The sequence below is a fragment of the Periplaneta americana genome, chromosome 10 (assembly GCF_040183065.1).
Source record: "Periplaneta americana isolate PAMFEO1 chromosome 10, P.americana_PAMFEO1_priV1, whole genome shotgun sequence".
Lineage (NCBI taxonomy): Eukaryota > Metazoa > Arthropoda > Insecta > Blattodea > Blattidae > Periplaneta > Periplaneta americana.
This window is the reverse complement of record NC_091126.1, coordinates 108,650,007-108,661,302: the sequence shown is the minus strand read 5'-3', so window position 1 is coordinate 108,661,302 and position 11,296 is coordinate 108,650,007. Positions and strand designations below refer to the sequence as shown.

Sequence of the window (11,296 nt, the reverse complement as noted above, 5' to 3'; positions counted from 1 at the left end):
CCTGTATTATAATCAACTATATTAACACCAGAAAAAAAACCTATTATTAAAGACTTGCGATACATTGAAATTATTCTTGTTGAAACAAATAAAACACAACCAAACGCCACTATTATTTCACAGACCCGCAGACACTCTCAAATATACGTGCAGTAGATGTTTGTGAAACAGGAATATTGCAGTGAACAGCGCGGTGCGCATGCGCGGCTGTTTCCCCTCCGCCCCGTCTAAGTACTTCAGCCGCCTTCTCCTGGCGTGACAACAGTATCATGGTTTGAAATAATATAATTGTTCGTACGTGGACGGTTAATTCAATTCATTCCTAAATATATTTATGAATCATTAGAACTTTATTATTTCCTTTGAGAAGAGTCAAAATTAGTAGCTTCAAAATTGTAGGTCATATATCGCAGCGTACATCGCGTGGTGAACTCCTCACCCTATTTCCTGAGAAATTAACTGTTTTCCATACCGCGAATTGGGGTAAACTCGGCCGCTGAGGTAAACTTGAAAATAAAAAAGGGGAGGATTTAAACCTTATTATGACAGACATTGACTTATGAAGTTCATTATTTTTCCATTTCTTAAGAACCGGTATTTCCTTTATTATTTTGAGTCACAAATAGTGCTGATATTATGGTTTAAATTTTTATGGCAACTTTACCGTATTTTACATTACATTTCCAGTTTTCACACATAAGCTTAATTTTAACTTATCCTGCCTATATAATACGTAATTTACATGCACTTACTGTTAATATGACGTAGGTGAGAACAAATAAATGAACACACAATTTTGTTGAAAAAATTGTAACTTCAATTAACTCAGAAAATGTAGGCCTAATTTTATTTTCAGACCAGAGGTGGTGTAAGTCAAAAATGGGTAATGAGGGTTAAAGTAAACGTTCTGTAAAATACAGCGCAAAGTAGCAGTTAATATTGAATTTATTTAAACTATTAGTAGCCAGTGAATAGCACGAAGGAAATATTAATTGCTACTTTGCGCTGTATTTTACAGAATTTTTACTTTAAACGTAATTACCTAATTTTGACTTACACCACTTCTCCTCTGAACGGCTCAAATAATCACTGGGAATGTAAATTCAACACCAATAACAGTCATGCAAATTATTACAGAAAATATTGCTTTTTATATTAAATTTAAAAATGCTCTGTTATTTCTTGAGAACTTAATACGTCTGCCACATGAATCTACACCAACACATCAGAAATTTATCGACACAGTCTGGATTTATTCAAGAAGTGAATATTTTGCAAAAGGATTACAATACTCCATGAATTCTTGAAAAATTAACACCATGATCCCTACTTGAATACAATATAACATTCAACTTTTGAAAAATATAAAAAAAACTGGAATAGAAAAATTATGGAATTACTTGCATTGAAAACTGCAGATACATGATCCAAAATAGGAATGGTTACACATTTACATATATGATCTATGCAAAAAATAATATACTGTAACAGGTATCTACTTTTTTTCTATTTAAACTGTCCTTCCTGACATAGAAATAGGTAACTGATAACTAAAAAATGTTTTATAGAACACAATACGTAGGCTACCTACAATGTGGACTATTGGTTATGACTGAGTTATAATTTTCTGTTGGTCTTTAGGGAATCTGAAGAACGACAAATTCGGAGATTTAAACTTGTTGTTACTCCAATTTTCGTCATTGCACACATTGCCTTTATTCCGACGCATGATTAAAACGTTATTACAACATCTCGCATCCCTTAAAAGCACGTGCAGGCTGAACGAGACTGTATCAACCCTATGACCAGTTCCTTGCCTGCCGCTTGGGCGCTAGTGTCGGTCGACCAGCAAACCTGCTATACAGACCACTGAAAAAAAGTGTTGAAGTTGCGCGACTGTATATATCACGGCCGTGGTCTATATTAGACTGTGCTATAGCGGTATAGCGGAACTTTGGGGAATTTCGTCAGGGTCGACTCGACTTTTTATGTTGGCCGCACTGTTTGCAGTCAATATAGGAGTCTAGTTAATGTGAAGTGACATGTTGGAAGTATTACTTTTAATTATTGAATAAACTTTATGATCTGTAAACGAATATCGTATGTTAGTTTTGTGGAAAATTGTTATACTCAAAAACATTGAAGAGTAAGTTATGTTAAATATGTCTATAATTTCGTAACTGATTGCTCATGTTACCAAGAGGTGAAGTGCTATCTTTTAGAATGCGCTTAGCTTTGGGCGTAAATTAGCCAAAGTAGAGCTTTTGATAATTTTCGATTGTCAATAAATTAAAACCAAAGACAGTGTTAATGTTATATATATTTAGTATCTCTATTTACAATTGGGGATTTCCACAATTGGGTATAATATTAAAATTTGTTCGAAGTCTACCTGTATTTACTGTTAATAGCTAATTATATTGTTTAGTTTTCTACTAAAACATCTAACTTTATGGAAATGCTAATTTTATACTCACTCTTTAACATTAGGACCGCATTAGGTCCTACTTGCCTATCTCCAACCGCCGATGCGGTGAATTTGACTGTAGCTTGAAAAGAAAATTGTTATGCAATACAGAAATATTGGAGACCATTTATATTGCAAAATGTACATGTATCGGTAATTTCCTAGAAGACTATGCTCACGGGAAAAGATAGACTGTAGTAGTGGATTCTGATGAAATAATTACGTTATAAATCATGACAGCAAATATAGCCTACTGTATATGCCTTTTATCTCTTTTCCATTCTTCCACCTTTCCCTTCCCATCTTTTTCTTAATTCCTGTAAGTAACTTGCATTTATTTTATATTTTCTTAATTCTATATCTAATTTCTAATTATTATATTTTAAATATCATACATTACCTGGACGAAAATCGAATCACAGTGAATCTCCTCTTCATTCTCCAAATCAGTGCTCTACGAACTGAGCTAGCCTATTAGAGCGAGTTAAAATCTGATACAAAAATGTTTCTATTGGTATTACATAGTCCTAAAATGTACAATAACAGACAGCGTTATTAATACCTCAGTTTTAATTTTGAAAAAAAAAATACATAATCCTACTTACCTCCTAACCAAAAATGTGGAAACATAGCAAGCTCGTTTAAAAATGCTAATCGAAACCTCCTTTCAGTTGTTGAGTGTCTGATAGCCATGCAATCAGCTCGACCAAGTACGTCTATGGTAGAAAGAGCTGTCAGTGAAGAAAGTGAACGTACGTGTAGTGACATCGTAGTTAAAATTAAGAGGATTGAAGGGGACACCGAAAGTTCTTTAAAATTTGGTCAACTTCACAGATTAATTCTAATTGCAATGGAAATATGTTGTGAAAATTGTGGTGCTAAGAACAAATTTTCTAAACAGAAGAAATGGAATCAAAATATTACGTATCTTCTCAAGTGCTCATGTTGCAGGAAAACTATTTCGGCTGCTACTTTAAATTGTTTCAAAACGCTAAAATGACACTATAGCAGAGCCTAGCATTAGTATATTGTTGGTTACATAATTGTACATTAGAAATAACAGCATTTGAAATTTTATTGACTTGAACATAAGTACAGTCAAGAATATTACAGTACTGCAGAGAGGTTTGCTACATTATTGTGATTAATAATACTGAACTTATAGGAGGACAGGGCACAGTAGTTGAGATAGACGAATCGCTTATTTGGACGAGAAAATACAATAGAGGCATGTACTAATGATCGAAAATTAGAAGTTGACAACGAATAAAACAAGTTATGCTCATATCCATTTTCCTATATTTTATGTACAATATAATAACAATAGCCTATTAAACGATTTGTGATAACGTTGTTGTGAAACATAGTCTATAACGGCATACACACATGACGTCATAGAGGAGACTCTTCCCGTGAGTAACGTCTTCTAGGAAATTATCATACCCAATCTTTATTACGTTCATTGTTCATGAACCACAAACGTGAAATTGGCTGCAGCTTGAAAAGAAAATTAGATGCATTTAAAAATATGGGAGGCCATTTATACTCCAAAATACATATTTTCCATAATCTTAATTACTATTTTACGCAATTCTATGCCTGAAGTTCTCTCTATTAGTCACAGGATTGATAATATGTACCAATCTTCATCGCATTCACTATACATGAACCACAGACACATTTCTTGCATTTAGAATAAGACACAGTTTTATTTCTGCTTTTCTCAGTCTGGCATTGACATCTCCTTGTGTCTTCCTGTTCAGGGTGTTCTGCTGAATTAGACACTATAGTTGTCTTTCTTGTGTTAATGTACTCAATTCGAAGTTCTTCTGAAAACTTCAGGATAAAATCATGGCATCTCATATTTCTTTCAGTCACTTCCTTAAATAGTAGCCAGGAATTGATGGCTGCAAGATCTAGGATATTGTACATGATGTGTACTGGCCACCTACGTGAAGCAAACCAAATAGAGTACTTTCTTGCCATTTGATCTAAGACATCAATGACGCCCTTGGTTTAGTTGTGGAAGGTTATTGTTTCAGGATGTTTCTTGCTGGTGACTTATGTTGTAACGAAGGTGTGCATTATGCTCAACATTAGGACATTCTTGTTCATTCTCCCTTGGTATTTAAACTGAAGTGTTTCGCCAATCTTCAATAAAGTTGCACTGTGAAGGGAGCTCGCATTCTTTTTTTACCAAGTCAGGGATTTTCCTTCTCGTCATATTCACTGTTCCAACAAGACTGGTAGAACCATTCCTTTGCATGTGGTTTATTGTTGTGAAGAAGTTATTTGTTGTTATATTTCGCCAATTCTTTAGAAATGATTCTGCCAATCTCATAACTATATTTTCTGGAAACTTCTGATTGGCTGGTCTCTGTTCATTCGTTACAAAGTAAGGAAATCCATTGCAGAGATATTTAGATTCAACATCTGCCTTCAGCCAGAATTTAATTCAAAATTTGTCAGGTTTGTTTGCCATAGGCCTCTATTGCAGAAAAGAACCTCTTGTTTTAGACAGAAAAAGCTGCTCATCAACAGTAAGATATCCTCTTGGAATGTAGGAAATTCGGCAGTTCTTAATGAATTTGTTCCATATGCTTGACATCAGTGCAAATTTGTGATGTCAGTTTTTAGTCATTCTGACCGTGTGTTTTTTAAATCAAAACGTAAAAAATCTTAAAATTTCAAATTTCTCGCAAACTGTTTCTAGTCGTGGTTTCAGAAAAGAATGTTGGTCCCCATACTTCAGACCAGGCATACCCAACCACTTACACTCCTGGGCATGGTATGTTTGGTCTGTGCCCCAAGTGAGGGGTGAGTGTACAGCTGGAGGGAGGAAAAACCAGTGCTGAACAGGCTACAATTTTTTCGACCAGACATGAGAGTAACAACCATGTCGCATTGATTATAACCATGAACTAAGTTAGAATGTGGAGAAACTGGTTGTTTTATTAATACAATATACCATATTCTATAATTATATCATTTATACCACTGAATTAGAATTATTCATTTCATAACACATTCTTTCTATACACTATCTGTATATGAAATAAACTACTCTTCTTTTTAAATTTACAAAATGATAAAAAAAATTAGTCTTACAGTGTAGTCCAGCATTTTTAAACTGAAGTTCAGTTGGAAACTATGAGCCATTAAATACATTTTAAAAATTAATGCATACTGCCAGAAAATAATGTAATAATTTTAATTTTCTGCACTAATCTTAAAACATTGTTAAATATGTATAACATTTTACTCACATGTTAAATGATTCGGACTTGGCCAAATTATTAATAGACTATTAATATTTGCGAGCGAGTAGAGCAACAAGCTCATATTAGAAGATTCAGTATTCCGAAATTAAAAGACGAGGAAACTAAACAACATTATCAGATTGAAATTTCAAATAGGTTTGTCGCTTTAGGAACTTCTAAAGAAGTTGAGAAGGAGTTAGATGTTAATAGCATGTGGGAAAATATCAGAGATAATATCAAAATTACAGCTGAGCAGAGGATAGCTTATTATGAAACTAACATAAAGAAACTGTGGTTTGATGAAGAATGTTCCATGCTAGTAGAAAGAAGGAAACAGGCAAAATTGAAATTCTTACAGGATCCAGTCTAGGCAAATAGAGATAATTATTTCAATGAAGGATGGGAAGCAAGTTGTACATAGCAATAAAAAGAGAGATTTATTTACTTATTTATAGCTTTTAGAGAACCTGGAGGTTCATTGCCGCCATCAGTCCCTATCCTGAGCAAAAGTCTCTACCAAAAAATGAGAGAGTACTTGAAGGAAAAACTGAATGAGATAGAGAAAATTGTAACAATAAAAGCAATAGAGATTTGTATGAGGGCATAAAGGAATTTAAGAAAGGATATCAGGCAAAGGTAACGTGATCAAGGATGAGAATGGGGTCATTCAGTGTCACCCACTGTTTCCAATTTTTCTGAAACTTTGCATATGTGTTACATACCTCGGTGAATGGCTTCTTTTACAATTGTATTGAAATCCGTGAAGTCGTTGAAGCAGAAAATACTAATAATTTTATGAATGTAGTCTCATGTCAGTACTTGAAAAAAATTCAAATAATGCCACAATTGGAATTTTATTAAATTTGCTTTGTAACTGAGGTTTATAGTGGAGATTATAAAATTTGCACATTTAAATTACTATGACGCTTTTATTTTTTAAGATCTTTTTTTGCGTTTATTGGAAATTAATTTCTTTTTCAAAGTAACACACCTTAGAAAATGCTGAAAATTATGTATAGTAATGAGAACACAGTGCTATATTGGTAGACAAAAATTTATATGGAGAAATGATAACAACTTACCTTTTGGCAGAGAAATATAGAAGTATAAGACACATTTCTCAAAATGTGAACAAAATATCACTTTTTACAACTGAGACAGTTTGTCTTCAATTCTCTCGTAAGAATCTTGGTTTAAAGTATAGGTCCTTCCTGTGGCTGTGCTGATATCAATTTGGCACAAAATGTTTCAAAATATAACTTCACAATTGTCATTTTCAGGCCAATAAAATGATGGAGAGGGCCCGTTTGGACGCATGAATTTTTTGTGGCATCACCTTCTTCATAATTAACTTTTTCGGTAAAACCCATATACCACAAAAATTCATACACGCAAGCAAAATAACAATTTGCCTTGAAATTTGCATTCACAACAGGTTTAAATACATAACCTATATCAATTACCGTTATTAATATCACACTGTAGTCTGTATCAGAACTTAATCGCTTTGCTCCAAAGGAAAAATTGATGCATGTAGTGTTTCCCAGGAATGGTTTCTGCATTTTCCAACCATTCTGTGAGATCATTTCGGACTTGAACCATTTTCTCTTTTGTTACAAAAACACAGTGATCTCCTTGAGATTTTCCTTACAAACATTGAATACTTGTGATGAAGTGGTTATTTCTTCATTAAATGGCCTTTGTAAACTGGATTTAGTAATCATCCTTTGCAAAGTACCCCCAATTCTATCACAAGGAGATTTTCCATAGCTAGTAGCAAAAAATGACCATTTACATTTCATACCAAAGTCTGCTTCATGATTACATATATTAATGAAATTCGTGCGGTTCTTGTACTGAGCAGCATAACCATCTGAGAAGTATTCTACCGTTTTAACATGTGAAAGAGAGAACTCTGTTTAAAAAAAAAATGATTATGAACTTTCGAGTTCGGTAAACGAAAGATACATCATGATTCATGCCATCAGAAATTAGGCACAAGCACTTTGAATAAAGTTTTTCATCTTTCATGTAATATACCACTGCAGCATGAAATGTACAGCTACCTGTGTTCCAATGAAATCCCTGGGCCTCATCTTAAATCACTGAAATCCAATCAAATGATAGCTGATTCATTATCCAAGTTCGCTTTTAACATTTTTCATGTAAGGAGACTGTGCTCTTGGTATAAATGAATGTGGTATGCGTTTCTCAATTTTCTGTATTAGTAAATCACAAAATTCTGGAAAGTGCTTACTCTATCTGTTTATAACTATTGTCTGTACAGGATTGATTCATCAGGAACAAAGTCATCTGGAGATTGTTGTTGGATGTGTTTTTTTATGAGAAGTTTGCTAGGGCACTTTTCACAAAGACATAGCATGTAAATTCTGTTAAGTATGTCATCACAAGTTATTAGTTTAATCAGATCATGTTAAGTTCCTTTCATTTGAATAATTTCCAAATGTACCGAACTAACATTATTGTGGATTGTACACACACAGCATGTGTACCTGCGGATCCTCTAACCAAACACTCTTTAGGTCTGAGGATTGCAAATTTAGATAAACCTATCTCGTTGTGAGGAAATGTTGTCTTGAACAAAAAATGCAGCTCTGACATATTGCTTAAAACAAGCTGTTTTCGTTTATAAAAAATTTACTTATGCTTACTTTGCCTTCCATTTCAGTCATTAATCTTGAATTGTCATCATACAAGTAAAAATCAATCACTTTCTTGATTGTTTCTTCTGATAGCTTCTTCCGTTTCCTTTGTTCGTGCAATGCTAAAATACCTTTCTCATTCACAGGTGCACATGTCTGGCATATCATATACTCAGAAACGTCAAACATTTCAATAACTTTATTTCTAGGCCACAACAGTGATACCACAGTATACGTAATTGGATTCTTCACTGATGTTAACATATTTAATCTTATCTTTAATTTTTTCCATTAACTCATTAAAACGTTGTGCTTTCTCTTGCATGTTTTCTTCTGCTGTCTCAAGTTCTGGTTCGGTTGCTAATTCAGTATCATAAATTTTACTGATTTTAGTTTGAAGTGCTTGTGCTGCTGATTGGAACTTCAGCTTAACTGCAATTGATCGGTTGTGCTTAGGAACTGCGTACAATTGTATAGGGGATATGTCTATTTTTCTTGAATGAAATCTCTAGTCTCAGTAAATTCTTCACCAGAAGAAGACAGTGTTGTGTTTTGAGTTGTGTGCTACGAACTTCACACAAGCATTTCCTACACATTGAACAAAGCTTCTTCCTAGGAGTCAGAGCTAGTCCATTGTGTCTTAATTCCTTTGCATCTTACAACGTTATTTCAAGTAGGTCTATATTACATTTTCACCAAATAAGTATATTTACACCCATCATCTGACATCTTGGCTTCTAAACAATATGAGAGATAAATTGGCAATCCTATTAACAGCTTGGCTTGTACACAAATATCAGAGTGAAAGGGGCTGTGCTGTCAACTGCTTCAATGACCTTCAAATTTACCTAAAGGGAATGACAACAGACATGAAACTATGACGACAACAACTAACATTTTCCCTCTACTGAAAACATGCTATTCCAATACTACTGGTACCCATCATTTCTGCAAAACTATTTTTTTTTTCGTGTTATAATCTTAAGAATGCATAATTATTCCATAGAGGTTTCATGGTATTTGATGTTGTGGTAATATGAAAAAGAAATTGTGAACTTTCACAATTAAATTTTACGTACAGAGGCTGACTGGATATGCCATGAACTCAAATTAGCAAACTACATATCTCATTCAGAAGATGATCATTCTAGAGTTTCATTTCAAAAGATCAGATGTCTGGCTCAAAAACTGTAGAACATACAGAACATTTTGTGTGTTAAAATGTATCAACTTTCAATCCTAAGTCTGTAACTTCCAATATTCACTACTCTGCAACCAATCGTCAAAATCCAGTCACATTGGAAGACTATCCAAAGATATGCTTGTAGCACAATTCAACACGTATTTATGAAAATCCCTGACATGGAGTGACATTTTCAGAATTTTCTGGATGAACTGACATGGAATGACTCACAGTGACTTGCTTGCAGACTCTTATTCCAGCTTGAACAGATAGAAAAACTATTTTTGGGCAACTAGCCTACTAAATGTACATAGGCCAAATAGAAATGATCGGGACAAAATTCAAATATAAACTGCTGAGCCATTTATACACAAACCCACACTTTCTGTAGTCTAAATTGCAATAGAAAAGCTAAAAAAGTACAAGACTTCAGGTATCGGTCAAATTCCAGCAGAATTAATACAAGAGGTTGGATGCACATTATGTAGTGAAATGTATAAGCTTTTACTTGCTATTTGGGAAAAGGAAATTGTACCAGAAGAATGGAAGGAGTCAATTATTTTACCTATCTTTAATATTTAAGAAAGGATAAAATACTAACTTTCGAGGAATACAGTGGAACCTCGATTTATTGTTCCCGGATCCATCATTCAAATTCGTTGGTCCCTGAACATATTCTATTTAAACTACAACTATAAAGCCTGCATCTATCGTTCCTCGATTTATCGTTTTCCCGCATCTATTGGCCAGATTTTTTAGCCCTGAAGTGTGTAAATCCCGGAGTGATCAGTTTTAAGAAATAGCAACAAGCTTACAAATGCTTGTAGCAGTTGATGTCTTCAGAATGTTGTGCTGCAAGCTCCAATTGTGAAGTTTTATGGTTATTGGCCTGCTTACGCACCGACCTTCCTCACAGCTTGCCTGGCAAGACAATGTAGAAGGGTCCATGTGTCCTATCGATCGTTTTCTATTGTAAAACATTCCAGTCCGCGCTTCCACCAAGTTGTGTACGTAGTCTATCACACATGTTCGATTCTCGACAGTTCGTATTTTTAACTTGGCAGTTTCTAATCTGATTTTCTCATATATGGCATTTCCGTGTAAAAAAAGTTCGGACTTTAGAAGAACGACTTTGTATCATAGAAGAGGTGGAGAAAAATCCAACGGAGAAGAGGATTGACATAGCTAAGCGTCTTGGCCTGCCACCTTCAACTCTAAATTGCATAATGGCAAAGAAAATAGAAATCAGAGAGCAGGCTGATAAGTGTGGTACAGCAGCCAAAAAGAGGAAGACAGGCAAGGAGTCAACTTACAGTGAGCTCGAAAATGTCCTCTTTTCCTGGTATCAACAGGCAAGAGCATCAGGCATTCCCATTGATGGGACCATCTTTAAGGAGAAATCTCTGAAAATAGCTGAAATAATGGGGATTGAGAACTTTTCTGCACCGAATGGCTGGATCTCTCGTTTCAAACAATGCCATGGCTTGGTGTTTAAGAAACTGGCTGGGGAAAGTGCTGTGGACACCAACGCCACGGATCTCTGGTTCCAAAGACTCCCGGAGCTGCTGGAAGAGTACGAGCCTCGGGACATCTATAATGCAGATGAAACAGGCCTCTTCAACTGTCTCCCAGACCGTATGCTGGCACTTAAAGGAGAATCCTGCCACGGAGGCAAAAGTGCGAAGGAGCGACTGACTGTACTGCTGTGCACAAACTCTGATGG

At 34.8% G+C, this 11,296-nt stretch overlaps 1 protein-coding gene across 2 annotated transcripts in view; it reads left to right on the top strand.

Annotated features, from left to right (window-relative positions):
- The first annotated feature begins 2,089 nt into the window (after positions 1–2,089).
- ari-2 (E3 ubiquitin-protein ligase ari-2) overlaps positions 2,090–11,296 on the top strand; it is a 469,714-nt gene continuing 460,507 nt past the window's right edge. For both annotated transcript variants that reach the window (XM_069838008.1, XM_069838007.1), the window contains exon 1: positions 2,090–2,146. The gene's annotated coding sequence lies outside the window, so the exon portion shown is untranslated. The remainder of the gene's footprint in view (positions 2,147–11,296) is intronic.